This window comes from Triturus cristatus, chromosome 10 (assembly GCF_964204655.1).
Source record: "Triturus cristatus chromosome 10, aTriCri1.1, whole genome shotgun sequence".
Classification (NCBI taxonomy): Eukaryota; Metazoa; Chordata; class Amphibia; order Caudata; family Salamandridae; genus Triturus; species Triturus cristatus.
In genome coordinates this window covers 1,088,812,361-1,088,827,566 of record NC_140593.1, presented here as the reverse complement: position 1 = coordinate 1,088,827,566, position 15,206 = coordinate 1,088,812,361, and positions in this window count along the sequence as shown.

Genomic DNA, 15,206 nt, shown 5'->3' with positions numbered 1-15,206 from the left:
ATACTGATATTAGGTCTGTCGTGACAGTACTTCTGTCCGATGACCATTTATTGCCAATTCTTTAACAAGCATTGGCAACGGCAATAGGTCTGGCATTGTCTGCCAGCCATTTGACAATTCTTGTTTTGTTTTGTCATGGTTTTTGCAAAGCTTGATTGTTCTTGAAGCTGCCAGGCCCTCATCACATCTAAAAAAAATAAAAAAATGGCTAAAAGCAAAATGTTTTTGGGTCTCTAAAATAGTACACATTGCCATATGAATCCCTGGCACTGAGAGGAGCTGCTTTGTGTGTGGATGTGCTCCTTTTGAGAGGGCAGCATGCTGTAACTTATAGTGATGTGGGCTCACGCTTTGCCTCTGCTGGGGCAGCTGGAAGTAAAATGTGAATAACACAATCACAGAATCGGAATCAGAATAATCTTCATTTCGGCCAAGGACATCGACCATAAAAGCACCTTCAAAACAATAAACAATAGACATTTGACAATATAAAATTCAAATTCAAATTCAAACCAAAATATACAGATAAAAAGACAAGATCCATGACCAAATGTTAAAATGCATAAAATCAATAAAATGGCAATTAAAACACCAGGAATTACAGAGTGCAACGGCAGACTATAGGAACTGGCCCATTCTAAAACAGACGTCCTGAGACAGCAGTGACTGAAGATAATAAAGACCAGCACTATGGGGCTTATTTACAAGCCCCTTGCGCCACTTTTAACATGGGAAAAGTGACGCAAAAGTGGCGCAAGGGGCTTGTAAGTAAGCCCCTATATTTTTTTATCTTAGCTTTCTGTAGAGCCGGAATGAATAGATCCATACTCAGTTCTCTATAAAACCTACAGAAAAACAGGAAGTGCAATAAAGTTTGGTCAGATGATTTGTCACAAGGACCGCGACAGAAAGTAGAAACATCAGACTGACCAAGAGGGAAGCACAGTTTCCATCTAACAGAGTCCACGCGAAATCTTGTGAGTGACCATTTCCTGTGACTAATAACCCACTCTAGGTCTGGTTCAGATCAGGGATGCGTTTTAATCATCACATAATGTCTATAGGTATCCTAGGAGGATAGGGCCTTATTTGTCCCTGGACCGGTCCAACAGGATTTTTGGCTTAATCCACCTCTTGACCTCCTCTGTGATGGATATAGGATCAGTGACAAGACTGGTTCTGCCAAGACTGGAGAGGTTAGTTTGATGGTTTTGAAACCATGGCAACAAAGGATCCTGGGCGCACTTCAAACAATCTTTGATTAGAGCTCTACACAGAGATGCCAGGGCATTAGAACAGATTGAACTCCAGTGTAATAACAGAGCTAACTTAATATGATCTGCAACAAAGTCTATGTCAATCTCTCTGTGCACTGGTGGGGGGACCATTAAAAAGCTTACACAGCACCTTGTTTTCTTCTAACTGTAGTTTTTATTTTTCTTATTTATTTTTCCTGGTCAGCGTAAAAAGGTACAGAAAAAGATACACAGAGGTACATAATTTAGTCTCGTGAGAGACATGCATCTATAAAAAATAAATAAAAAGGCCTAGCAATCATGTGTAGGAAGAGTCCATACATTGCCACAGTACAGCACATTTATCCTTCAACAACACCATTATTAATCAAACTTGTCATGCAATATACTTTTTGCAGCTAACCGTGTTGACGTCTCCAACATATCACTTGTCCAATCTGGGCTGTTCTGGAGGACCTCCTGAAATCAGGTTCTAGGTGGCGCACTGGGATATACTACAGCATCCTCTGATGTGGATCTGAGGTATTGGACAAACGATTCCCAGAAGTCCCTTGGTCTGGAGGCCTGTGGTATTTCTTCTGCATTTACCTCCAGTGTCTCTTTACAGTATGTCATGTCAGTGACCCAATCCTTAAATCGAGGTGGGCGCTTGCTACCCCATCTCAATGCTACCTGGCGCTTGGCTAACAGCAGAGCCACTGCCAGTTGCTTTCGTCTCTTGGCCAGTCTTAGCCTGTGAGTTCCCAACAGACATATTAGTGGGGCATTTGGTATGAGTTCAGACAACATGAGCGTAAGGGCATTAGTAACTTCTTGCCAGGAGGCTTGAAGTGGGGGGCAGGACCATGGCATGTGCAGGAAGTCTGCGTTAGAGACGCAGCATCTGTGAAAATTATCATCTACGCGAAGACCGTATTTATATAATTTTGCGGGAGTATAATATATTTGGTGCAGACATTTAAAATGAATAATGCGAAGGTTACAATTTGAAGTCAACAGGTGCAGTTGCGTGCAACTATAATCCCAATCTCCTTCATCTATAGTGTCACCTATCGTCTCCTCCCACCTCTGAATTGATTTACTCTGAGTCTGGTTTTGTTCTCCCTGCGATGTGTTATACAGACGCATTACCAGGCCCTGCCGTGTGTGTGCTTTTAGTAGGAGTTGTAGTGTATGGAGCTGGGGTGGCTCGCTCGGAAATGTTGGGAATAGTTCCTTGATAGCCATGCGCAGCCGTAAATATGCAAAAATCTTCCGCGGCCCACAGTGCGAGCTAAGAGACGGCTCGTCCTGTGGGATAAATCGGTTGTGTGGGAAGATTTTGCTCATTTCAGTGAGGCCCATGTCCCTCAGTAAGGTGAGCATGTTTTTCTCTTGAGTAACTGTGAATCTCGGGTGGTGGGCTATGGGTAGTGCAGGAGCATATATTGGGAGTTTCTGTGCCCGATGTGCTAGCATATACCACGCTCTCGACGTGCAGATCACAGGATGTCTTTTGTCTCTTGAAGTGTGTTTCGTCGGGTCAGATATGTAAGCTATCAGTGGGGAAGGTAGCACGCTTTCGTGTTCCACTGCTATGTGGGGTATGTACGCATGTGGTTGTAGCCAGTAATGGGCATGTTGTGCTTACTCACAGTAAAAATATAGTTGAAGGTCCGGTGCCCCAAAACCCTCTTGGTGGTATGGTTTGGTTAAGGTTTTCCAACCCACTCTCATCTGTTTCCCAGCCCATGTGAGCCGCTGCATGGCCGATCTCAATTTGGAAAAAAAGGCATGTGTAAGCCATATCGGGATATTCATAAATAAATAAAGGAATCTTGGCAGTACTATCATCTTTTGTATAGCAATCCTGTCTGCCAGGTATCACGGCAATCTTATCCAACGATCCACCTGTTCTTCTAAGTTCGTTATGGCCCTACCATAGTTTTCTCTAATCACCGTTTCTGGGTTACTGTGTATCCATATTCCTAGGTATTTTACTGGATCAGTATACCATTGTAGCGGAAAGTGCAGATCGGGTTGGGTTTGACGGGCGGGAGTGGTATGACCATTGATTTGTCCCAGTTAATACAGAGTCCTGAATAGTGTTCGAACCGAATATATTCCCTACTGAGCGAGTTTAGATTTGAGTCTGGGTGGCGTGTGTTAAGGACCATATCATCGGCATACAGAGATATGCCAATAGGGCGGAAATGGAATTGCAGGGCAGATTCTGGGTGTTTTTGGCGAATCTTGCAGGCTAGTGGTTCTAATGGTAATGTAAAAAGAAGTGGTGAAAGTGGGCATCCCTGCCTTGTTCCGCGGCTGATGCTGATCAGGGTGGAAGTGTTCCCATTGATTCTGATACGTGCGCTGGGCTCGGTGTAAAGAAGTGCAATCCACCGCAGGAAAGGTTCCAGGAAGTCCATCCGATGAAGAACGGTGAACATGAATACCCATTCCACAGAGTCGAAGGCCTTTGCCGGGCCCAATAGGGCCGCGGCAGCCGGCAGGTCGGGGTTTAAGTGGTGAAACATTGTAAAAATGGTGCGTAGGTTTTGTGTTGTGGATCTGGTCGGTATAAAACCGGCCTGGTCTGGCAGTACCAGGTTGCGAATCAGTAACTGTATACGAGTCGCATTAATTTTAGCTAAGATTTTGACATCTATGTTTATTAAGGCTAGTGGGCGATATGACTCACAGTGAGTCAAGTCTTTATCCGGTTTAGGGAGAGCTATTAGTAACGCCTCTCTCAGCGTGGCCAGGAGTACACCATCCTCATATGACTCCACGTACATCTCGGCTAACTGCGGGATTAATATGTCTCTAAACTCTTTGCATAATTCCCAGGGGAGTCCGTCCGTACCAGGGGCTTTGTTATTTGGGAGGGAAGTGATTGCCTCAATAATCTCGTCTTGTGTAATGTGGTGGCAGAGGAATTTGAGGTGGTTGTCCTATAGCCACGCTAATGCAATGTCATCTAGGTATTGGTTAATTTCCGGTGGTGATGTGGTCGATTACGTAGAGTAAAGGCGGGTATAGTAGTCTGTGAAGCTGTCTAAAATCATTGGTGTGTCGTATGCAAGTTGGCCGAGTGTATCTGTGATCTGTGTGATATAGGTTGCCTTGTACTTGGAACGAATTCTGTGAGATAGTGCCCTTCTTGGTCACCCCCCTTACCCGTAGTTGCGTGCAGTATATCTGCGCGAGATGTACTTGATCTCATCAGCGGCGTGTTCATTTTATGTGTCAATCTTTTGCCTGATTTCCACTAACAATGTGGGATTTTGCGTGGCTACAAATTCTGTTTCTAGCCGTTGGATATCCTGTTCTGCCAATGACAGTTGCTGTTGGATATCTTTCAAGATGCCCACATGTTTACCTATGCAGTGGCTTCTAATTGTGACCGTAAAGGCCTCCCAGAGTGTTTTTGCGGTACTCACGGAACCTGCGTTTAGATCAAAGAATTCTTCAATGGCTCGGCGCAGCTCAACGCGAAATACCTGGTCTAGAAGGGCGCTCTGTTGTAGTTGCCAAGTAAACTGATGGGGAGTGTGTGTGTGGGGATGTCAAGCGTGAGGCGGAGAGGTGCGTGGTCCGACATTGTCCTGGGTATGTGCTCTATCTGTGTTGCCCATGTGCTAATATCGTGTTTGGCCAGCCAGAAGTCTATCCTCGACCATGTGTTGTGTGCTGATGATGTGCAAGTGCCATCCCTACGGCCGGGGTGTCTTAAGCGCCACAAGTCAATCATTGCGCATTCTTCCATACCATCTCTAAGCGCTTTAGCCGACTGCTTCCCTTGCCGATCATTACCTGTGGATCTCTCCAGTGCTGGGTCAAAGCATGTGTTAAAATCGCTCCCCCATATAATTGCATTGGGTGGTAGTTCACGCAATTTAGCCCAGATATGTGCGTAGAAAAACGGGTCATCAGTGTTTGGACCATATGTAGTGACTACTGTCAATGCCGTGCCTCCAAAGTTTCCTTGTACTATAAAATAACGCCCCTGGTCATCTTTGATAGCATTGATGAGTGTAAACGGGGTGCTGCGTTTAACTAGGAGCATGACCCCTCTAGCATAGGTTGAGTAGGATGAGGCAATGCGATATACTGACCATCTAGCGCCTATCCTCCCCTCGGTGATAGTTGTGAGATGTTTTTTTTGTAGACAAGCCACATCTATCTTGTGGCGATCAAGGTATGCCAGGACCTTCCGCATTTTCTGTGGGTTATGCAGGCCTCTCACATTCCAGGTCAGAAACGTCAGGGGTCTAGTGTGTTTCGGGTTGCTAGTCATATGTGTCAGTTCTTCTCACGAGGTCCTGCCTGTGTCTTATGGTGTGTACCCTGCTTGTACAATCTGTAAGCCGCTGTTTGATCTCTGACCAGTTTTTCTAGAATAATACCCCGCCCTTCCTCCCACTTCGATTTCCCCCTTTCAGCGGAGACAATTCCAAAAACTTTAAACTTTCCCAACATGTTCCCTTAGTACAAAAATAAAACAATTAACTATTTATGGTGTACACAAGAGGGCAGGAGCCGCTGCCCTGGGTGCCCTGTGATTAAGCTCACATGGGTGGCCACCGTTGTGGTAGAGTTTAAGGCACAGCTGAGCCCGTGAGACAGCCTCCTAGCACCAGGATAGTTCTCTAGTTCTGTGGACATATCGCCATTTAACCCTGTATTTCAAGTCAATATTAAACACTGCTATATATTTCTACCAACTGTAACTCCCCAGCCTGTATGGTCCACCTATCTGCATTCATCTAGCGCGTGTACAGGTGTCACTCATCTGGAGATCGTGGCGGTGCACTGGCTCGTGTAGCGCTGTGACCTGCACCAGGAGACCCCGCACCCTATGCATCACAACTCTCACGTGTGCGCCGTGCTCAAGCGTGTAATATCAGCAGTTCAGCTATGCAGTGCCTTCTCAGTGGCGTGTCTTGCAGTGGGGCAGATCTGATGCCTGTCTCGTGAGGGTCATCTGTTATTCCACATCTGAAGTGGTCGCCTGTTCATCCGGGCCCCCTCTCGGTGACCTTCTGCGTGTACTCTGGGATCCTTTCTGTTGCAGATATTTTAGCACTTCCTTAGGATCATTGTAAATTTTTGATTTTCCACCACCAGTCACCCGTAACCTGGCAGGGTATAGCATTGCATAGGCTATCTTCATGTCACAGAGTTTTTGCTTTACAGGCACAAACTTTTTCCTCGCCTCTTGGACGAGCGGCGTGAAGTCGGGGTAGAGTGAGATGACCATCACCCTCGTGTCTCAGGTTGCCTAGCTCCTGGGCCTTTCAGAGAGCCGCATCTCTGTCAATATAATTTAGGAGCTTGGCTATTATTGGTCTTGTCTGTGCACCTGTTGGTGGTGGTGGGGCTTAGGATCTATGTGCCCTCTCGATGATAAAGACTTCCAAGAAAGTTTCACGGCCCAGTAGAGTTATGAGGAAGATTTCCACGTAGCGTTCCATAGGTCCTGTGTTGGTTGTCACCGCGGCGGGATCGCACCTCCGCGCCTTCAGCCCTTGCCATTAACACTGACATTTGCTTGTCCATTTTCCCCTGCTTGGTCTCGATTTGCGTGTGGGAGTCTTCAACCTCGGATATGCAGCGTTCTGCCATGTCAATCCGCTCTGTGTGCCAGTCCAGGCACTCTGCCATGAGGTACACTCTGTATGTTAGTGAGTCAATCTTACCGTCGATGTTTGAAAGAGCGGCCTGGATCATTGAGAACATGGCTTGCACATCTCCAGTTGTGGCTCCACTTGGAGTCGACCCCGCCTGTTGTGAATGCGGCTGGTCGTCCGGGCAGTGTTCCGTCGGTTTCTTAGACTGGTCAAAGCTGAGTTTGGGCTGATTTCTGTCAGGTTTGCCCATGATTCTTCTGGCAGTAGTGGGCAGTATCTGCCGGTTCATTCAATCCTATTAGTAAGATGGGCTTTGTGGTATGGTAAGGCAGTATATGTTGATAGACTTCAACGTGTGCCAGGGTGTGCCGATTGTTGCTGTGGAGGTTCTGTAATCAAGGTGTCCCTGTCCACAATCCTGATGTATGCTGCTGACACCCTCCGTGAAGATTGTTTTATTTATCAGGGTACGACTTTTACGCCAGTGCCAGCCTCGGCGATTGCGTTAATGTGTGCCCCATACCATGTTGGTAGACTCTATGGGTCAAGCAGCGGGCTGGTTGCGTGGTGGTGTGGTATTTCGGTGTGTCTTGACGTAGGGCAGTATCTGCCTCCTGCGGGTCAGGTGGAGAGGGGATTCCCCATGGGGCGCAGCTGATTTAGTGTCCGCGCTTTTGCCCAGAGCCACCGGTGCTGTTGTGGTATTATACCACCCCTGGGGACTGTGTGTGGTGCCTGCCCCCGCCTTCTGGATGCGGTCCGCCATCGGTGTAGGCCCCCGGGGCCCCCCGATGCTCCGCGGGATTGTGTACCTAGCAATCAGGGGGGGCAGTGTCGTCCGCCGCAGTCCCCGTGCAGACCTTGCTCGGATGTCTCCGATCTGCGGTGTGGGACTTTCCTGTCCAGCACGGTCAGAGCGCTCTGCCAGCCCCGTCTGTTCAGACTATGTGGGGCGCCGGGTATTCCCGCAGTCCCGGCCCGGTCTCGAAGTCTCACTCACCCACGGCACACAGTGGGTGCCAGGCTTGGGTCTACTGCACCTGACGGTCTTCAGCAGGCCCTCCGGCGCAAGTCCTGATGATCAGGTATGGAGCCTCTTGCTCCGGTTGGGGTAGTGGCGTGGTCCCTGCCAGTGTGCGTGCCCTGCGTCGCGGCTAGTTTTGCACGCAAGGCCGCTGCTCAAGTCCGCAGATCTCTGCCGCAGGCCCCACCCACTGCTGTCGGAGTTTTGGTGTTTCAGGGTTGTGTCAGAGCCCGGCCGGGTGATGTGTGCAAGGGCAACTGGGTCTGAGGATGTGTCCGCGGTGAACAGGGGCGCCACGGGCTCAATGTGTGCAGGATTTATACAGGATTATTCGGCGGCCGAAGGAGCGTGCCTAGGAAGCGGCCATCTTCCAGCGTGGCTAGCTCCGCCTCCTTCTAACTGTACGTTACACGCATTTGTACAACTCCAAATCCCAGCACTATACGTCAAAACAAGAACACATCTGTGTTTATAGATCTTAATAATCAGATGAATGGGCTTGTTACCTATGCATGCCAAAACTTTAAAAATCACCCCAGTGGCACATATAAAAGTCGAGCACCTATTGGCCAAATATGCGGACCAGCGAAGGTTTTCCTCAAAGGTAATGCCTAAATAAGGGAAGGATCCCACTTGCTGTACTCAGTGGGCCTTAATATAAATAGTATGAGCCTTCACAGTACTGGGGCCACTAACCATTATAAATGCTTTAGATCTATTGTTTTCCAGGCTGAAGTCCTCCATAAAATCAGCAAAACAGCCAATGAGAGTCTTCAACCAGTAGCCATCCTACTCTTGATTTTAAGGACATCAGTGCCTAAACCTACTAGGAGTTTCCCTAGCTTATTGACGTACAGTAGGAAGAGTATTGGTGCCGGCACTTCTGCAGGCTCAATGAGTCAGGACATTCCCCGTTTTGCCCATACCTCACCCTGGCCTGGAGATTCAAGTGCAGCTCCTCAGGGACTGTACTAACCCCTTCTTCACACCCATTTCAGTCAAGAGGTCCCACAAATTGGATCTGTTTTAATGCTATCAAAGGCGTTAGGCAGATCCATAAAAGTGAGGTGAGCGGCACTGCACTGAAGCAGTTTGTATTTACAGACTATGAGGTGGAGATTAACACATTGTTTGATAGTCCCCAGGCCGGGGCAGAATACAAACTGGGCCTCAGACAGGACATTACTCTCATTAATCCAAAGTTCCAGCCTTTCGAGCATGATACTGCTGACAATTTTAACAGAAGAGTCTAAAAGGGAAATGGAGCGATAACAAGCTAGATCTTGTCTATTCCCTTTCTTAAATACAGGGACAATAATAGCAACTCCCCAAGACTTAGGGAACCCACCATGACAGGAGGAGCTGAAAAGATTCATTAGCAGGGGGGCCCAAAAGTCAATATTGGCCTTGTACAGGTCCACCGGCACGCCGTCTGGTCCAGGAGCTTTGTTGGCCAGGCTAAGCTGGCTGACTGCAATGACCTCTTCCAGAGAGAGGGACATTTCCACAGGGTAGTTGGGTTGGGCACGAAGCATCTCAATAGAAGCATTACTCTTCAAGGCATAAATGTGTTGGAAGTAGCTTACCCAGTCCTCCAGAGCAATGTTGCACTCCAGGGCTCGCTCGGGTGCATCAGCAAGAGAATAATTGTAGGCCAGGTTCCAGAAGGCCCTATAATCTTTCAAATTGCAGGCTTCCACCAACACATCCCAGTGCATATTTTTTACTTCAGCTTTCCTCGTCTTCAGTGCCCGTGAGTAATCTCTTCTACAGCTGGCTATTTCCTCCCTGTTCCTAGGGATTTTACCTAAGGCTTGATGCAATTTCCTACTTGGCGTTCTACAGGTTTTATCAAACCAGGAAGCCAAGCACTGATCACTGGCCCTAACCTTCTTTGTAAGGATCGCTCTACTGGCATTTCCCAGGGCCACAAATGAATTGACAACCAAGCAACTGTCAGTCTGCAAAGACAGATTATTGAGAATATTAATCTGTTTATCTGCCACTAAGGTAGCAAGGTATGTGCATGCCTCCATACTAGTGTGCTCAAGTTATCCTTCACTTTTATTTGAGAATTGCCCACCAAAGTGCCCCGTTGGGCCAACACAGGACAATAAACCGTAATATGTCAAACATTGTGGTCACTAAAGACATTGGAAATAACACCATCTTCGACTATTGTGGTAGACATGTCTCTGGAAAGAAAGACATAAACTATAATGGAGCACCATCCTTTCCCAGTAATGTGGCAAAATTAGACACATCTTGATCAAGAAAAACCAAAGCATTACACAGATAGGGAAAAGAAGTAAACCTCTAGCATCACAATCCCTACTAAAAGTTTGACGAAACCAATCCAAAGGATGGGACTCGATGAGAGCCGATGTATCCCCCAGCTTGGCATTAAAATCTCCTGAGACCAATAAGTTAAAAATCCCCCCAGGAAAGAGAGGACTACAGGTCAAGGAATCAATACAGGAAGACAAAGCATCAATGTTTCTATTACCCTTGGCCGAAAAATTGTCATTACAAAAATTAACCACAAATAGCCAACATTTCAAAGGCCATGTCAGGTAAAAAGCCTGGGTGAGTCTGCTGCCTGTATCAATACATGTTATAGTAGAGCTCATGAAGACCTCAAACCAGGCTAATCAACTAGCACTAGCCCACCCCGAAGACGACTGAAGGGCATGTCGAGCAAAACTTACATAGTCATCAAGAACAACCCCGGCACTCCTAATATGTAGAATTTAAATATATGACACTGTTGAGGCTAAAGGTATCTTTAACACAGGAAAACACAAGAGATTTACTGATCAAAAAACATTCATTGATTTATTCAGTACATATTCAAAGATAGCTAAAAGCGTTTCATACAATGTTAATTAGGACTGAAAACACTTAAAGTTCAGAGTTATGATTACACAATGAAGTCTCTAAGATCATAATATTGTGATCCAGTCCTTGTAACAGAACACGAAAACAGCCAATACGTGTTTCGTCACATCCGTGACTTCCTCAAGGCTGTGAAAGCAATAATACAGACATATACATACTACTAGTTTGACCTTACACTACATAATACATCTTGTCTGCTTGAGACTGAAGAATGTATAGGTAAGGAAGTAAGAAAGAAGAAGGTCCAACAACCGTGCAAATAAATGAACAGTGCTTCACCCTAGTGAAAAAGACATATTGTGCAAGGAGCAAGACTTCTTTTCGCTAAAACGACAAATAGAACCTATTTATCTTCACAGGTCACCTATTGGTTACCTGGGTCTTATGCACCCAAGGTAGTGGGGTGTTTTCTACCCTGAATGGCACCTTCTTACCTTATGTTTCTTGAATCACTTAATTGTTATCTAAATATAGTAGCCTATCTACATTTGTCTAATAATTGATGTGCGACCCCTGTATCCACCACTACCGTTCTCTGATCTTTATAGTCATCAACAAGACATTCTCAGTAGCCCAGGTCTCCTGCAGCAAAATAATATCAAATTGTTGGACCAAGTCTAGCCAGGTCTGCAACCCCACCTTGGCTTTAACCCCTGCTATTTTCCATCGAAGCACCCTAAGGTAGTGCTACCCAGTCAGCACTTTGGTAGGGAATGGGTTGGCTTGTTCACCCCCCTGCGAAGGCCTAGACAAGAACAAGGAAGCTGGGATGTTCTCCGGGGGCTCTAGTGAAGGTTCTAGTGGAGAATCCATTGTACTCTGTAGGGGGATGGTGGGCAGTGTACCTGATGATAGATGGTTCAGTGCCCTACGTCTGAGAGTCAACCCACAATCACAGGCTGATGGATAACGTTTGGCTGAAAACCCCTATAAGTAACTATGTTTCTGCATACTTTAAGGAAAATCAAAAGGTCTTGGCTAGCACAGATCCAAATAAAGTTTGTTAGTCTGGTATTAGCTCCCGGCCTCTTGCCTTGGAGGAAGAAGGCAAGAAAGAAAAAAGCTAGAAAGAAAGAGGAAGCAATGAGGGAAGAAAGGAAGACAAAAGGAGAAGGAAGAATTGCAAAATAGAAAGGAAGGCAGGCAAAACTGAAAGGAAGAAGGCAAAAAAGTTAGAAAAGAAGGATGGAAGGCAATGCAGCAAAGAATGTAAAAAGCAATAAAGAAGGACAAAAGGGAAGAATAAAAGGAAGGAAAAGAAGGCAAAAAATGAGGCCAGACGGGAAGAAAAAATAAAAGAAGGCAAAACGAAAGAAAGAAGGAAGGAAAGAATAAAAGAAGGCAACAAAGAAGGCAAAAAGAACAAGCATTTGCAATGCAATAGGTCTCGCATTATTAAAGTTTGAGCTATTGGCATTGCTAAATAATGCAACACCAATAGCTCAAACTTTAATAGGCTCTTAACACCAACAGACTCTGTACCAACCAAGGCACTACGTGTCTCTAGTTTCACAGCGCCAACCACTTGTTTATAGCATGGCGATCCCAAAAGTCCTGCTACATTAAAAAATGTACCTATCTGATTGCATAGCAAGTGTTATTATTCCCCAACGCGGTTGTACTCCTTGTATAGACTCACGTAATGCAAGTATATCCCAGTAGCGATAGCCTACCTCACTGTCCTATGTTATAAGCTAAAGAGAGGTGTGTGGGGTTGGTGGGTAATATTCCTATGTGATGAGTGAATATATTGTCATGCTATGTTCATTTAGCACCCTCAGATGGAGCCGCGGTGCCTTCAGGCTGCTGGTACTTATTTTTTAAACTTTTTAATAAAGTGCCAAAGTAGTTGTTGGATCACAAGTTTGAATAGTGAGTGCTGTGAGGTCCAACACAAACAGTACAATAAATGGTGGTGGAAGGGAACATCACAGTAATGTCTCCTGGAGTAGAACGCTTTTCAGCGAGTCGAGAAGTCAAAATCATGAACGTAACTGGTGCTATGTAAAGTGCTCTGATACCTGATTGGATTCGGGTCAAGTTCGCGCTATATAAACCTCTGCAAAAAAAAAAGAAAATAGAAGGGGCGCTGAATGTCAGGGAGGGAGGGGAGGGGACGGGGTCTTACGACGGTGCAAAAAAAAGAACAATCAGGTATAGGAAGAAGGAAAGCTGATGAAGGGCAGTTATGGGAGGTTGGAGAAGTTTTTGAAAAGAAATGAAATGTGAATAAACAAGAGAGGGTCAGTAGTGGGTTGACGAGGGAGAAGAGAAGTGGCGGCAGTGCGATGAGGATGGCTAGCAGCAGTGCGAGGAGGAAGGGGAGCAGTAGCACGTGGAGGAAAGGGGAAAAGCAGTGCCACTAGGTGTTGGAGAGCAACAAAGGAGACGGTGGGGGGAACAATGGTTAGTCGGCGGGGTGAGGGATCAACGGAGGTGCTTGAGACTGACCACCTGCACGGAGAGGACGAAATTATTAGCAGAACTTTAAAAACCGTAACATGCTCCTTGGAAAATGCATTTACAGTGAAGAAATTTGTGAACGTGTGTGGGCTAAGTTGTTTTTTTTTTTTTTTTTGAAACCGTTTATTTCAATCTCAAGTATATACAAGTATGGGCCTACAACCTTCCGGCCGGCCGCTAGAGTGACAGGAGCACCTGACAAACTTACAAAAGGGCACTTGGCGTTACAAAGAAGCAAATCAGGAGACATCAACGACGTAAGCCACATGACTCTAAGCCCACAATACGGTTTCATTTTATACACACGCAACAACATAGAAAAACACACCCGCAAGGCAACCCGCAATCGAAGGTAACCACACGTGCTCCTCGAATAAGGGACCCCGACCATCCACAGGAATCTGAGGAGGGGGAAGGGAAACAAGTCCAGGACTGGGGGAACTCTGTGCCCGGGGCTGGGGGAGGGGGTCAACTAGGGGGACGGAGCCGGTGATGTGGGCTAAGTTTTAAGTGAACTTTACGTTACCCTTCGGTGAAGTTACTGGCCTTCTAAAAGATAAGAGAGCCAGACTGCAGAAAGAAATAAAACAAACAAAAAGGGCTACAAAGGGACAACGGAGGAACGAGGCAAGTATAAAATAACAAGCAGGAAGTGGGATAAGGGAGGGGGTGGCAAATGGTGAGCACTTTCGTGGCCGCTTTGATGCTCTCAGTGGCCGCGCGGCTCACTGAGAACATCAAATCGGCCGCGAAAGTGATCAGGCAGGCTGACAAATGGTGCGCGCGCCCGGCGCACATGCACTGTATTTGGAGGCCTGAAAAGCACTAGTCTGCACTTCCAAATCCCCGCTTACTAAAGCTCTCGCCAGAGCAGCGCTAAAGCGCTGGCTCCGGCGAGACCTAAAAAGGACACAAAGAAGACAAAAATGAAAGAAGGAAAGAATGAGAAAAAGAAAGAAGGCAAAAAGAAAGGAAATAATTGAAGAAAGAAATAAGGCATGAAAGAAAGAAGAAAAGACAGCAGACAAAAAAGAAAGAAAAAAGGGGAAAACAGAAAAAAGAAGGAAAGGGCAAAAAAAATAAGAAAAAAGGAAAGAAGACAAGAAAGAAGGAAAGAAAGCAAATAAGAGAAATAAAGAAAGAAGGAAAGGAGGGTAAAAAATAAAGAAAGAAAGTACAAAAAAAGGAAAGCGCAAAGGAAAGAAGTAAAGATGGCAAAAAGGAAAGAAGGAAGGAAGGAAGGCAAAAAAGAAAGAAGGAAAGGAGCCAAAATGAATGAAGGAATGGAAGAAAGAAGATAAAAAAGAAAGAAGTAAAGAAAGAAAAAAGGCAGGAAAGAAACAAAGAAAGAAAGAAGATGGAAAGAAGGTGATAAAGAGGGTTCATTGTTTAACATATTGGATGCTAAAACTCAAATTACACCCCACTTATGCTGAAATAAAAGTGTTACAAGAGTGCTACGAATTAAACATGATGAAGTGTGTTTTTCTTTCTGGGCAAAGTTTATTAAAGAATCCAGTTACACAACATGTTATGCTGTGAAATAGCAGCAGCCAGATAAACAAAGGCCTCTTCCAAACGATTTTAAAACAGCATTGGCAGGAGATCAGAACTGAAAAAGCTGGAGGGTGCCCTGTGCTCACATGAACAGCTGGTGGAAAGCATCCTGCAATTACACAGGCAACACTAAAGTGATAATAAAGATTAAACAAAAACACTAGCACTAAAGGGAACTATCTTTTGTGTGGATGTGCTCATTGTGGGCAAAATTCAGTCACTCAAAGTGAAGTTAACCAGTGGCCTAAGTAGGCTGACCCACTATTGCATGCTGTATGCTAAATGTGAATGCCCCAACAACAGACCAATGGATGATGAGAGTAAGCTGGAAGCCCCTGTAAATAAGTAGATTATACACATGATTTTTGTAAGATCAAAAGGTCTTGGTCAATGTCA